This window comes from Dermacentor albipictus, chromosome 6, assembly GCF_038994185.2.
Source record: "Dermacentor albipictus isolate Rhodes 1998 colony chromosome 6, USDA_Dalb.pri_finalv2, whole genome shotgun sequence".
NCBI lineage: Eukaryota > Metazoa > Arthropoda > Arachnida > Ixodida > Ixodidae > Dermacentor > Dermacentor albipictus.
This window is the reverse complement of record NC_091826.1, coordinates 103,155,281-103,170,557: the sequence shown is the minus strand read 5'-3', so window position 1 is coordinate 103,170,557 and position 15,277 is coordinate 103,155,281. Positions and strand designations below refer to the sequence as shown.

General features: G+C 47.4%; 1 protein-coding gene across 1 annotated transcript in view; it reads left to right on the top strand.

Moving 5' to 3' along the window:
- The window catches only part of LOC139061313 (uncharacterized), a 413,371-nt gene that overhangs the window by 385,225 nt on the left and 12,869 nt on the right, over positions 1-15,277 (top strand). The window lies entirely within an intron of this gene.

Here is a 15,277-nt window from a genome sequence, read left to right as displayed (position 1 = left end):
CTGCATACACGTTCAGTGAGAACACCGTAAGAATAGGCTAGGTGGCTGAACGAAGGCCGTCCAGGCGGAAAAATAGGTTGTGCTTGTATTGCGTAGCGCTCGGCAGATGGCGCCACAGACACAAGGGTCTTATTTTTAAAGCAGAAAAGCAGGGCGAGACTTATTACGGATGTGAAAAGCGTCATAAAACGTTCTTCGTATGTTATTCCAGCTTGACACGGAAACTTGTTTGGATTGAACGAAGCATACGTTTAACGAGACTAAGCGTGCTCCGATAGCCATGTAGTGCACGCTCTCTTCCATGCCGGTATAGGCGCATGGCACAATGAGGCCAGCGCAACAGTAGTCGGCTACAATACCTACCTCACCAACAGAACTTACCATGATGAGATGCGAAAATCTCCCCGCGAAAACTAGTTTTACGTGTACGGTAACCTCGATAAGCTCGCAGTTAAATTGTAATGCGCTGCAAAACAGGTTTCCAGTGTGGCTATTCGAAGGCCGCATTTTTTAATAACCGAAGTTTAGGGTTCTGGTAGAGGTGGTTGTGATGTTAGTGTACAGGACGGACTAGCCTCTGCTTGTCGGCATTTGCCAATTTGTCAATCATATGGACGACTGTCATTTAAAAGCCAGGGACGCAAAAGCAGTAATGTTTTGTGAAGATTGACATTTATTTGACAAATACGGAGAGCATGCCATAAACGAAATATTCGTACAAGCGTTTACGTTCCATAAACCAAGTGGACACTGGCACACATTGCGCACACACGAGGAAGTTCATGGCGCCCATCATTTATTTGAGCAAATTAAACGTAGAGTTTTCACTTACTGAAGCTTCAACAGCTTTTGCAGCTCCTGCGACTTATTTTTTGCGTCAGATTTGTGTTTGCAGAACTGCCTCATTCACATGGCTACATATGTGTGTAGCACGCCAGCAATAACTTCTTTTTGTAATTGGCACAGAAGAACTGAAACTTGTACTTACCAAGCATGTGGTCCAATGTTAATTCATCGGCATTTCTGAGAGCCGCATGCTTGTGGAATTCCTTCTCCTTTGCATGAAGCAACAGAAAAAGACATCGCTTTGGGTGCAAAAGGCCTCCCCAGGTTTTACACAGAACAAGGCTGCTTTCTGGCTGATGACGAAGTGCTCTTTGTTCCAATAATCCTTCACGGCATTTTGCGCACGTTGTGCTTTTCAAGTACTTGCGGCATATAAAACCAGCTGAATAAAAAATTATGCAATCTGCAGCTCCGGTGCTTCATGCAAGTTATCGAACACGTGGTCTTCTTCCTCTTCAGCAGCAACTAGGCCGTTTAGCTTCTCTTTGAGTTTCTTCAGGTGTTCTTTTGACTTGACACTGTCCTCAAAAGCACATATAAAAATTTTTGAGTGTAAGTACAGGTGCACCTTGCCGCGATTCATTTTCAACGTGAGTTTCCGAATTTAGGGGATTTAATATAACTGTAAACTGATACCATGTTGTAAAGCTGCAGAAATGCGGGCACAGATGTGTGGTCATTTTGGCCACCAGCCTGTCTGATAATCCCAAAGAAGCGTAGCAACATGCCTTGGTTAAGTTTTCCTGTTAAAACACATTTGAAACCGCACTCCTTTAGCAGGTATCTTTATAGTTCCAGTGTGGACAAAATAGTCACACGAAGGCCCTCAGCGGTTTGCTCGGATAGGCAACTTGCTCTTGAGGTTTTTCCTTTTTCCATTTTATTTGAGCAATGCAACTACGAGGCCAGGACCCTCAAATCTCTGCTGCCAACAGTGATGCTTTCCTTTGGATGGTTTCGGGTGAGAGCATCAAAAAGATTGATAAACCGTCGGGTGAATTCTGCTGTTCCCTTGACATTTTCGAGCCCTTTTGTGCCTCACTTCGAGTAGAACTGCAAGCCTTTCGCTACACTCCGGCTGAACAACTGAGTGGCCAGCTTCAACCGCATTTTTCGGTCGTTGAAGGGTTGATGTGGAACAGAGCTATTTTGAGGCAAACATGCAAATTTTCCGGCTGTTTAGAGTCCCCCATAAACAGCCTGCCAAAATGTACCCAGCGAACACAATCGCCATTTACGCACAACACTTTCTGTGAAAGTAAACGGTTTCGAACGCATTTCATCAGATGGGGTGCGTCAGAAAACATATATACATTGCGTTTCTCATCAATGGGATGACTGAAGTAGTTCCGGGACTGTTGCAATGCTCCAGTGACACCAAACTCCTTCTTCATTGCACGGTTCACATTTGCGCCAGCACAGGCGACCATGCCGTCTAAGACTTCCGCGTATTCAAGCAAAAGTATTGCAAACACTGCTATCGGCTGAGAGTTGCCAAATGTTGTTACCAAATGACCCAAAGGGAAATACAAGCCCGTGGTCAGCAAGGTCGTCGCGGGCCGCTGAAGAATCTCCATAATCAGTGAAGCCACTGTATGTCATCGTCTTCGAACGAACTCGAATTTCCTTTCGAATGCGCATATCGTTGAAAACAAGCATTCCATGGCGTTTAAAATTGTCTTTAGTGGGCATCTTCTTCTCAAGGGCTGTGAAAAACCTCTTGTAAAAGCCACACCTGACTCTTATGATGCACAGGTACTTGCACACTGTCGTAACGCAAGGAAGTGGGAGCACCTCATTACCTCGTAGGAACGAGTATGCAGATCGGCTACGTATGTGCAACAGCAAGCACATCAGAAGCCAATCCTCCGCTTACTGCTGCTTTTTTCGTTCGGCAACCTCGCTGCTGCTACATACTCCTTTATCGCAGTCAGCCGAGCACTAGGGAGATCTATTGTGTGTAATTTCTCACTCAGTTCTTTTTTTGACATTTTTTTGCGTGTGGATATGACCTTCTGCAAGCTCCATCGACATTTTTTAAAGCTCTTCAGCAGACGATTTTTGGACCTTTTCAGAGCATAATTTGACCGACGCAGTGCTGCAACTTTGTCCTTGCTCTGGTATGAAGTCAACTGACGCGTACCTGAAGGCCTATCCCTGCACATTCTTTCATCTGTTTTTTTGGTGCATTCGCAGGACGCTTGAAAGGCCAGAACATTTGTGACATACTACAGTAAAAGCTCGTTAATTGGAACCGCAAGGGGAAGCCGCTTCAGTTCGAATTAACGAAATTTCGAACTAACGAAAGTGAAGGAGGGCAACAGTACACTGCGATTTGGAAGCAGTAGGGCATGTCAGAAATTTGGCGTGTCAGAAAGTGATGGTCTTCAAGTCGAAGCTCTGGGTCCGACTGTGCCACACCACTGATGTCCACCGAAACGAACGTTAGCCGAGGCCTAACACCACCACAATGAATCGCGACGGCAGATACCTCCTAAGCTGAAAACAGAGGTGTACAACCGATGAAGACTGCTGAGACAAAGACGCTGAACATGTGAAGGTGGCGAAGGCCCTGATTCGTTTGTTCTTGATTGCAAGTGCGGCTGCGACGTACTTGATTCGCTGTGTTTTGGAGCTTGCCATGCCATCTCCGCACAACATTAGCAGCTGTACAAGATTTGCGAAGCCTCCGAGATTCGCAACGGTCAAGAAGTCTCTGAGGTTACGTAGAACGGAGAGGCGGCAGCCGCCGCTGCCTTCTGGCTGACCCTGCGATCGGTTAGATTTTTTTCCGATTTTGCCTTCTCTCGCCGTTCTTTCCGTTTCGGAGGCAATACAGCCTTGTGTGTAGGCAGTAGGCGCGTTTCTCTGGCCGTGTGCCAGGCGAGCGTAGTTCGAATTATCCATGATGGAACCTTCTCGCGTTCGAATTAACGGACTTTTTTATACATAGACTTTTGTGGAGCTCGGCCGGACCAAATCGTACAGTTCGAATTATCCATAAATTCGAATTATTGAAGTTGGAATTAACGAGCTTTCACTGTAGTAAGTTCGAGCCACTAGGGTCAACAACAATAGAGCATCTCTTGTGCCGCCATCTCTGGTTGTTGTCGAGATATGCCCACTTTTTTGCTCGGTCCACCATTGCACAGTTTCGTCTTATCAACATGCTCAAGGATAGCGTTAACGTCATCCATAGTTGTTAAAAGTACTTTCATACGGCACATCTGCCTTTGAAACTGACCTGCGCATAACGGTTGTTTGCCAGGATATCTTCATGAATTTCAACAATTTTAGTGGTTACCAAGGAAGATGCGGGGCTCATTGGCGATAGGCATGCATCTGACAGTAAACGGCTGTGAGATTTTTTGACGCTCTCCAGCTGGGAGAAGACAACTCTTTTTACTTCTCCAAAGCCGAGCAGGTGGTATCCCCATGAGTTTGACGGAAGGAAAAATCGTGGTAAATCGCCGAACAAGCTTGCGAATCCGAGCGTATGCAGATTTTAGGGAGAAGCTAGACCCAGCAGACTGATGTATTTTATGACGTTTGCTGTTCAAACGCATCCATGTCGTGCTCCGGTGCACTCGGCAACGCTTCAAAAGAGCTTCCGTTCATGCCACCACTGTCATTGCTACAAGAGGCTTCTCACTCGTTATGATCTTTTGATGCAGCGCATCGTCTGTTCGACTGCGACCGCGGTTGTGTTACCGCCAGGCGCTTCCTTGTTTTCACCGTTTTCGATAGGTAAGCCGGGCAGTCGGGAAATCTTGTGGGAGCACCATCGTCGCCAGTGATGCCTCTTGCGGAACACTCACCAAGGCGTGCCTTTTGTAGTGCGCTGTCCAGGTCTTGGACACAAGATGAGGCTCCAAGTGCTTTTCTCCGACGAGATCATTCGGCAGAAGGACTCGATCCTTTCTTGGGATAGCTCGACGCCAAAGGTCAATTTCACTGTACAGCCTTTGTAACCCGTTCTGGAGTGGGGAACAAAATGTTTCCTGCCCATCACAATCGCATGTGCACGCTGTTACGACACCCAACCGGTGCCACCAGTGTTACGAACTTTGCACCGCTGCACCACTATTACGACTTTGTGGTCCCGTAGCGCTCGTCACCCGTTTCGTGACAGAGCGTTGGTAGCGAAGACTCCGAGCCAGGCGTCGATGAGAATAACGAAAGGGATTTTATACATTATATACAGATCATTGTACAGGACAAGATCGGATCGGCACTGGGGCCGAGAGCTCACACAAACGCGACTGTTCCCGCACGACGGCGTCCGGCGAAAATGCGTGACACATCTCACCCCAGTCGGGAGCGACACTCTCTCCCGGTGGGTCGGCGGATCCTGTTTTTCAGGTGGCGCGTTGCTGCTTTTATAATCCCCAAGGAACCATTGTCACTCAAACGGCCCAATACAAAGTCAGCACACGACGGTCGTCCGAGGGGTCCAACCAGCGACCGCGCTGGCCACCCGGTTCAAAGTTCGCGCGCGCGGTGACCTCCAGGCAAAGGGAGGTGCGGCGCCGGGCTGTCTGGCACACGCTGACACGTCCAAACATGCGGCTCGCCGAGGCTTCTCCCGCAGCAGGACACCGCTGCCTGACGGCTCAGCATCTTGACTTGTGAAGGGAGAATTAGGGCGCTCGCAGGATAAATTCTGCATCTTGCAGATTCGGAATCCGGGCTTGTGGTAATGGCACAACAGCATCCCCGCCCTCAGATAAGGCGCCGGGAAGACGAGCTGCCTCCACGTGGCTCGGATGCCAGGCGCGCACGTTCGTCAGGCTCGTCCAAGTTCACGTCCAGTGTCGGGACGCCAGGTAACTTCACGTGCCCAGGTCCGACTCGCCAGGACAGGAGTTGTGCTCACCGCGTCGTCGCCAAGGCACCTTGACCAGCTCCGCTCGGGTCGTTCCTAAGACCTTGCTTCTCGCCACTGGTCCCGCTTGGTCGTTCTGCAGCTTGCAAAACCGACCGGCAAAAGGCAACACCCAACACGAACAAGTGCCCTCTGTCTCCCGTCAAACACCAGACAAAGCCATAATTCAAATCAACCTAACTAAATCGCTATCCCCTTTTGCCCCCGCTGCAACAAGAGGCAGGTGTACGATCTAGCACACAAGGCTCAAACAATCAGTTTTCAAATTAACAACACACCAAAATAGAAACAATTAATAATCAGCAATAATAATGACAAATAGAATGGTCCCCTTGAAATCGCTTTGGACCGAAACCATACTTCTGAGGAAGCAAATGAGGTCATTCATTTTTCCCGGCGATATTTTCGCGGAATCCGAAGCTGCTTATATTTGCGACCCTGCTTATCCGTGTAGCGGCGGTACGATAAGCCAGATTCTTTGCCAAATGAAACCCCCTTTTTTTTCACTCCCCGTTTGACGCTCTTCCTCAGATCGGCTAGTGAACAATCTTCCTGTTGCTCGCGAATCCGAGTTTCCCTTTCAACTGCAGCCTGCTCCTGCCAGCTGGCGGAAACCGGAGCGAGTGTGGAGCCCGCGTCGCCTAATTGCGGCGTCGCGTCTATATCGCGGCTAGCACTGCACGCGTCACTCCCACTCACTTCCAGCACCCGCTCGTCTAGGCCAGCCTCCGAGCTCTGCCTCTCCCGCGACTGCTCGCCACTCATGTTACCGTGATCGGTCCGTGTGCCGCACCGCCTTTCGCTCACCGACGCTAAGTCAAGTTCCCTCGACAGCGGGCGCGCTTTGGATCGCGTGGGGGCCATGTACGCCACGTCGGCAAAGAATGATTTGCCCTGATCCCTCAGCAGCTGCTCCGAGTTATTTGAGAAGAGGTAGGAAAATTGCTCCGGGAGGGCGGCTGACACAGCGGCTTCGGTGTTAAGTTTCCCAAACTCTCCTTCAATGATAACCGTTGCGATCGGTAAACACACTCTCCTTCTCGGCCACTTGCCGTATCCTAACGCACTCTCCAGTAAAATCACTCGAGGAGACGAAAGACGGGTGAACAACGTCCATAGTTGCTGCAGAGTCCCGCAGTGCTCGGCACTTCTTGCCGTTTACCTTAATTTCCTGCACATAGGGCTCCAATAGACGTATGTTTTTGCGAGTTTCCTGTATCGTTGCAAAAGCAATTCTCTCTGGGCAGCTTGCAGCGATGTGCCCTTGCTTTTTGCAATTGTAGCAGGTTAACGGTTTCCGTTTTTCAAAAAAAAACGCGTCGTATCATTTCGCTGTTTTGTTGCAAAAGCAATTTTCTCTGGGCAGTTCGCAGCGATGTGCCCTTGATTTTGCAATTGTAACATTTCCGTTTATCGGGCTTCCCGTAAAACCCATCTCTTCTATCAGCTTTTTCTACGCGCACTGCCTTGCTGTGCAAGCTGCGGCGGGTGTAATACTCTTCCGCTAACTCTGCTGCCTTGTTTAGCTTAACCTCGTTTAGCCTATCTTGCAGCCAGAGCCGGACATCCTCATCAATGCAACGGTAGAACTGCTCCAACGCGATGCATTCGACAATTTTGTCGCGGTCGTCGTAAACCTCTTCGCCCTTCAGCCATTCCACCAAGTCGGCTTTTAGACGAAACGCGAAGTCAACATTCGACTCCTTGCCCTTTTTTACATACCGGAACCTCTGCCGGAAAGCTTCGGGCGACAATTTGTACTTCCGCAGTAGCGCTTCCTTCACATCACTGTAGCTCTCAAACGCCTCTTTCGATAAGCAAGTTATTACGTCTGATGCCTCCCCAGGAAGCAAGGCTAACAGATTCTGTGCCCAGAGGGATCGCTCAATGCTATTCCGTTCGCACACGTGCTCAAACTTCACGAGGTATGTGGCCATATCCTCTCCGACGACAAAGGGTGGAAGTTGATCGCGTATTCTTGGAACATTAGAAGTGAAACTAGGCGCCAGCGAGTTATTTCGGGTCTCCAACTCTTTCATTTTAAGCTCATGCTCACGTCGCTCCCTCTCCTCTTCGCGACGTTCCTGTTCTCCCCTTTCCTCCCTTTCCCGACGTTCATTGATACCCGCCAAGGCCTCTGCGGCTTCCTCAGCCGTTACGTCCCCAGTCCTCATGACCTCAAGGATCGCATTCTTTCTTTTGGTTGAGCCCAACTCAATGCCCAACTCCTCACAAATTTCGAGAAGTTCCTTCACCTTGTACTTCTCCATCGTTCACACTGTCCTCCTGCTGTTTAACCTTTTTGAATATACCTGCCGTACGCTACTATAACACTACTAGTAAGACATATGCAAGTATTTCACACATTGCCCTGTTTACCCCCTCAGCATCCCCTGGTTTTCAAAACACTCTTACTAGGCTTGAAACACACAAGGTTAAACACAATGCAACACCAAATCAATCCCTGAGCTACTATAACCTGTGTCAGAGAAAGTCTGGTGTTTGAGGTAAACTTCAGGAACTCACCGCGCCGAGGTAGCTGATGCCGGTCAATCCCGTAGCTGCCATCCAGTGTTACGAACATCCCACCGCTGCCACCAGTGTTACGACACCCAACCGGTGCCACCAGTGTTACGAACTTTGCACCGCTGCACCACTATTACGACTTTGTGGTCCCGTAGCGCTCGTCACCCGTTTCGTGACAGAGCGTTGGTAGCGAAGACTCCGAGCCAGGCGTCGATGAGAATAACGAAAGGGATTTTATACATTATATACAGGTCATTGTACAGGACAAGATCGGATCGGCACTGGGGCCGAGAGCTCACACAAACGCGACTGTTCCCGCACGACGGCATCCGGCGAAAATGCGTGACACATCTCACCCCAGTCGGGAGCGACACTCTCTCCCGGTGGTTCGGCGGATCCTGTTTTTCAGGTGGCGCGTTGCTGCTTTTATAATCCCCGAGGAACCATTGTCACTCAAACGGCCCAATACAAAGTCAGCACACGACGGTCGTCCGAGGGGTCCAACCAGCGACCGCGCTGGCCACCCTGTTCAAAGTTCGCGCGCGCGGTGACCTCCAGGCAAAGGGAGGTGCGGCGCCGGGCTGTCTGGCACACGCTGACACGTCCAAACATGCGGCTCGCCGAGGCTTCTCCCGCAGCAGGACACCGCTGCCTGACGGCTCAGCATCTTGACTTGTGAAGGGAGAATTAGGGCGCTCGCAGGATAAATTCTGCATCTTGCAGATTCGGAATACGGGCTTGTGGTAATGGCACAACAACGCCTGACACCAGAAGAAGAAACGCCGAGCCGTGTTGAGATAGGAGCGGGCGGCGCTAACACAGCAACCGTAAGCCTGTGACATCGTCATGCCATCTGTCGGAGAGTGACTAAAACATGCACCAGCGTTGGGACACTGCCGCTCCATGCCGCCATTCGGCCAGCTAGCCTATTACACTGTGAGTGAGAATAAAAGGACGCCGATGGACTCCTTTTTTTGTGTGAAAGGAAAACGCATGAAAGAGGTGACGCAGGCAGTCTGGTAGAGCATTTCGTGAAACAGAGCTAGTGAAGGGCAAAATAATTAGTACAGGGTAAAGAGGCACGCAAGAAACGTGTTTGATAGTTTCGTTTTCGAAGATTCCATACCACCATGACCAAGTTTTGCAACATTAGAAGGAACGTGCAGTGCACGTGCCCCCTTACTGCATGTTGTGTTTCCGTGCTGTGCCTGCTCTCTCCTTTAAAAAGCATGTCTATAGCTCCAGCAGATGTATGCGTTAACAATCCAGTTTGTCCATTTAAATATATTGCGGAATGCCAAATCTATAAGGAGAATCCTCTTCTGCATTTGCATCACACAAAACTTCGCACTAGCGGGCTAATTATGCACACAGCTGCTTATAATACAGACATGCCATCTCGTGATCAGATGTCTGAGCTAAAAACCTGCACAAACAAGAGGGAGGAGTACTTTCCACAGTGCTTTTTAACAGCTATCGGTGATAATGTAGCCGAGCGCTCACTGTTCTAACGAAAGAGGTGTTTAGAAGGGGCTAGAGCCGATAAACACATTATAGAACATAGATGCCTTTCGTCTTGGTTTAGGTCCTCTTCTGCTACTAAAGAATGAATAGGAACAATACCGTGCTGTGTTGCACCTGAGGAGGTCATTCAAACCTGCAGAGCTAAATTATTCCTCTACGATGCAGCAAGCTCGAGCATTTCAATGAACATTAAAGGATTTGCAACCGTACTTTATTTGCCAGATTTCAACGTAATATTTACCACCATGCATCTTGGTCGATTTTGCACGCAAAACAAGGATATCACTGCTTCCTTCACAGGTCCCATTTTTTTGCAAGAGTGTGATGTTGACGTTATCTACAAATCGGGAGTTTTACTTAGCTCACAAGATTATTTATCAAAAAGGACACATACACCGTTGCACGCAGGATGCTCATCGCTTTCCTAACCTTCCAGATGCTGCCGTACTGGTTTTGTGCTGGTACGTGCCGTACCCCGGAACCCCTTCAGCAAACCGGATCGCCTTCCCTGAAGCCACCACAACCCTGGGCTACCCGCCCGCCTCTCGTCACCGAAGCCATGAAGACGAGTCCAGGTTTAGCGGCAGAAGCTTCTTTCACCTGGCAACACCCTACGAAGGCGACGTCACCAGTCACATGGTCAAGCCAAGCCGTATTTATTCGGCGTGGCAAAGCTGATCAGCTGGGGCACGACACCGCTGCACGCAGGATGCTCATCGCTTTCCTAACCTTCCAGATGCTGCCGTACTGGTTTCGTGCTGGTACGTGCCGTACCCCGGAACCCCTTCTGCAAACCGGATCGCCTTCCCTGAAGCCACCACAACCATCGGCTACCCGCCCGCGTCTCGTCACCGAAGCCGTGAAGACGAGTCCAGTTTTAGCAGCAGAAGCTTCTTTCACCTGGCAACACCCTACGAAGGCGACGTCACCAGTTACATGGTCAAGCCAAGCCGCATTGAAGCGGCGTGGCAAAGCTTATCAGCTGGGGCACGACACCGTTGCACGCAGGATGCTCATCGCTTTCCTAACCTTCCAGGTTAATCACTTACAAAATACTAAGGAATTTCGTAGCGACAATTGTTGTCTTCGCGGTGTCGTGCCCCTGCGACTTGAAATGGTGTAGAATTGTGCGTCTGTACAATGAAGCTGTTGCCTTTGCGTTTCGGTCCGATCTAATCCTCTTGCTCTCCGGAGATGTTGAACTTAACCCAGGCCCCGACAGAGACACAGTTTCTTCCCTTTCACAGACGATCAAAGAACTAAAAGAAATAATTTCAGAAATAGGTACAAATATAAATGAGCTCAGAGAAACCAACGTTCTCAAAGGCAACACAATTGCTGCTCTTACAAAGCGTATTTCTGTGCTAGAAAACGACCATCAGGACGAAGTAATTGCGACTCGACATAATGATGTCATCAAAGAGATAGTGCTGCTAAAAGCCGAGAGCACTAACACAAACAACAGAATGCGCCGTAATAACTTGCTTTTCCTCGGACTGGAAGACAACGAAAATGAAACATAAAAAGAGTCTGGGAAAAAAATAAAAATTTCTGCGCTAGCAAGCTGGAAATGCATCTAGAGCCAAGCGCTATTGAATGTGCCCATCGCATAGGCAAATACCGTCCTGAAAGAAAGCGCCCGATAATTATCAAGTTGACTCATTTCAAGTCAAAGGAATACATTCTGGCCTGTGGGCGGAAACTAAAGGCAACAAACTTTGCTATACGTAAAGATTTCGCTCCTGCTACTCCCATCGCACGTTCTTAATGGTTAGGTTTCATACGACCACAAATATGTGCGTTCAAACTGCACGTAGGCAAGTTGCTCGTCAACAATAAGCGCTATCACTACGACCCTAGTTCTGACAGTGATTGAGACTACGAGTCCATTCATAAAGGCGCATGGAAACAGCACATCCCAAATAACAAGACACGAAAACGTGCAATGACGGACAACGAAGCCTATCACTTCAACCTCATCCCGCAATCGTACCTCATCTTTACCTCTCCTTAACATAGCCTTCACTAACATGCGCAGTTTGCTACCCAAACGAGAACAACTTCGCAGCTTCACTCACGACATCGATGCCGACATCATAGTACTAACTGAAACGTGGCTAAACAGAGACGTAAGAGATAGCGAAATTTTCCCTCCTAATTCCGGCTATGTTCTGCATCGCCATGATCGGAGCAACCGGAGAGGAGGGGTTGTTCTATTAGCTATCAGAAACACCTTCTCATCTTCCCTGATCAGTCGGGATGATAATCTCGAACAATTGTGGACTTGCGCTTACAGCGCTGATGGAAAGACAATTTTTGGCGTGTGCTGCAGGCCGCCGGACAGCCATCCGTCATTCTGTGATTCAATCCGTAAAGCACTAACCGACATGACTGACACATTCTCTAACGCACCTATTCACCTCTTTGGCGATTTCAATTACCCTAACATTAACACGGCCTCTGCTTTCTGTAACCAACAGGTCACCGTTATCCGAAGCTAAACAATTTATTTATCTTATGCTTGACTTCAACCTGCATCAGGTGATATCACGTCCTACAAGAGGAGATAACACCCTTGACCTTATGCTCACATCTTGCCCCGATAGCGTAAGGAGCGTTACCACACTACCCGGTCTTAGCGATCACAACCTCATCCATATCTGCATGACAATTAATAGCACTTAAGAAAGTCACCCACAACAAAAATAATAATAGATTACGAAAGGGCGGACTTTGACGCCATAAATAACGAACTCCAAAATTTTTAAAATGATTTTCAGCAGACTTACTTATCAAGAAGTGTTGATAGCAACTGGGAACTTCATAAGAATGTATTGCTCAACCTGGAAGCTAGATACATACCAACAGTTCTCGTGAAATCTGACTCTAACAAGAATGGTTTATTAACGACTGAAAGGTTTCCTTGCTAAAAAGGAAAGGGTTTACCGAAAAGCCAAACTTACAAATGACTCAGAAACAAGGGAAAAATATGAAGTGCGCGCTAACCAATATATTCAAGAGCTGACGATAGCCAAAGATAACTTCTTTAATCATGACCTTCTGACGATTCTACGATCAAACCCCAATAAATTCTGGCGCTTACTTTCAGTAAAGACACAATCTAGACAGATTGATCTAACAGATCCGGATGGTAATCTCATTAATTCTGAGACTACCTCAGTTTTCTCCATTGCCAACGACATCAAGATCAACCCTGATGGCATATTTCACTCAAACTAAACACCTCAGCCGGGCGTGATGGCATCAACGCCAAAATACTAGTTAACACAAGTAACATTTCTAGCCAGGTACTACATCTAATATTTACGCAATCCTGAAAGACTGAAAGCTTGCCCGACGACTGGTCGAAGGCCCATGTCGTACCAATCTTCAAGAGTGGCGACCGCTCCCGTGCTATAAATTATCGCCCAATTTCTCTGACCAGCATTTCTTCTAAACTTCTAGAACATATAATCTCATCCAACCTAATGTCTCACCTGGAATCTATCAACTTATTTTACCCTCACCAGCACGGCTTCAGAAAACTATTTTCATGCGAGACCGAACTCGCCGTGTTCACCCATGAAATTCTACATTTCATGGACCTTCATTTGTAGATTGATGGCATTTTAGTTATTTATTTATTTATTTCATGTACTTTCAAGGCCCGAAGGTGTTACAGAAAGGAGTGGAGTCAAAACAAGAAGGAATGCAGTAAAAAATACAAACAAGTATTAACAAAAAATTAACAAAACATATTAACAAAAGGCATTCTGAACGGCGATTTTGAAGCTAGTAGGGACGGTGATGAGTGCGATTGAGGCGGGAAGGCGATTCCAGTCCGTGCTTGTCCTGGGGATGAATGAGTCACTGTACCGGTTAGTACGGCACAATGGCACCCCGATTTTAAGGCTGTGGTCAGTGCGGGCAGAAATATAAGACGGAGGGGCAAGGAGGGTCTCTTTTAAAAGGGGGTTCAAGTGAAAAACTTTGTGAAAAAGGGAGAGACGGGAAGATTTGCGGCCTGACGAAAGATCAGGTAAGCTAAGAGTTCGTTTCATTGAAGAAATACTTGCATAGCGACAATAATTAGATAATATAAAGCGTGCACTGCGGTGTTGAATACTTTCAAGAGTAGAAACTAATGAAGACTGAGTCGGATCCCAAATGGCTGAAGCATACTCCAATTTGGAGCGAACTAAAGTTTTATAAAGAGTTAGCTTCAGGGAAGAAGGGGCAGAGCTAAAATTACGGCGTAAGTAACCAAGCATGCTATTAGCGTTTTTAGTAACATAGTCAATATGCGAGTGCCAAGAAAGGTTATTTGATATGTGAAGGCCGAGATACTTGTAAGAGCTAACTGACGTCACAGGTGCACCATTAATAAAGTAGGTGTGCGTGGCAGTGTTACGAGATATACGCATGGCCTTGCATTTATTTGAATTTACTTGCATGCACCAATTAGAACACCATTCAATTACGCGGTTGAGGTCGTCATGCAGCTCTTGGGAATCTGAAGGATTAGTAATTTAACGGTAAAGAACACAGTCATCCGCGAAAAGCTGTATGGAAGAGGAAAGAACGCAGTTCGAAAGATCGTTAATATATATTAGAAAGAGAAGTGGACCCAGGACTGACCCTTGAGGAACACTTGCTGGTACTTTAGAAAACCGAGAATTACAGTTATTAGTGTTTACAAACTGCGTCCTGTTAGAAAGTTTTTGATCCACTCGAGTACATTGGCGTCCAAGTTAAGTTGAGACTGCTTAAGCAGAAGTAAATCATGGGTCACAGAGTCAAAGGCCTTGGCAAAATCCAGAAATACGCAGTCAATGTCGGTACCTAGATCAAAAATTGCAAAGAGATCATTAGTAAATGTTAAGAGCTGTGTTTCACAGGAAAAGAACTTACGGAATCCATGTTGACAGGGGTTGAAAAAGGAGTTTGATTCTAAAAACTCAGCCAAATGTGAATATATTATATGCTCAAGAATTTTACATGAAATGCTTGTTAGTGAGATAGGCCTGTAATTGCTGGGTAAGTGTGTGTTACCTGATTTATGAACTGGAATCACCTTTCCCACGCACCAGTCGTGTGGAAGAACAGACTGCTGTAATGACTGAGTGAAAATGTGCGATAAAATAGCAGCAGAAAATACATTAGTACACTTCAAAATTTTTGAGTTCAGGCAGTCTGGGCCGGCAGAGGAGGACGTTTTTTGATTGTTTATTAGGCAGCTAACACCAACCCAGTCAATAGAGACTGGATCCATGGGCGAAAAACCAGAATTGGATACAAGCGGTAATGCCCGTGGCATTGTGGTAACATGTGAAGAAAACACATCATTAAATACATTACAGCATTCTTCAGGAGCAACAGGTTGATCATTTGGGTATGTTAATTGGATTATTTTACTTGGAGTACCGTTAACTATGGTCCAGAATTTACGAGGATTAGTTTGCAAGATGGACGGCAGGGTAACAGAATAAAAATGCT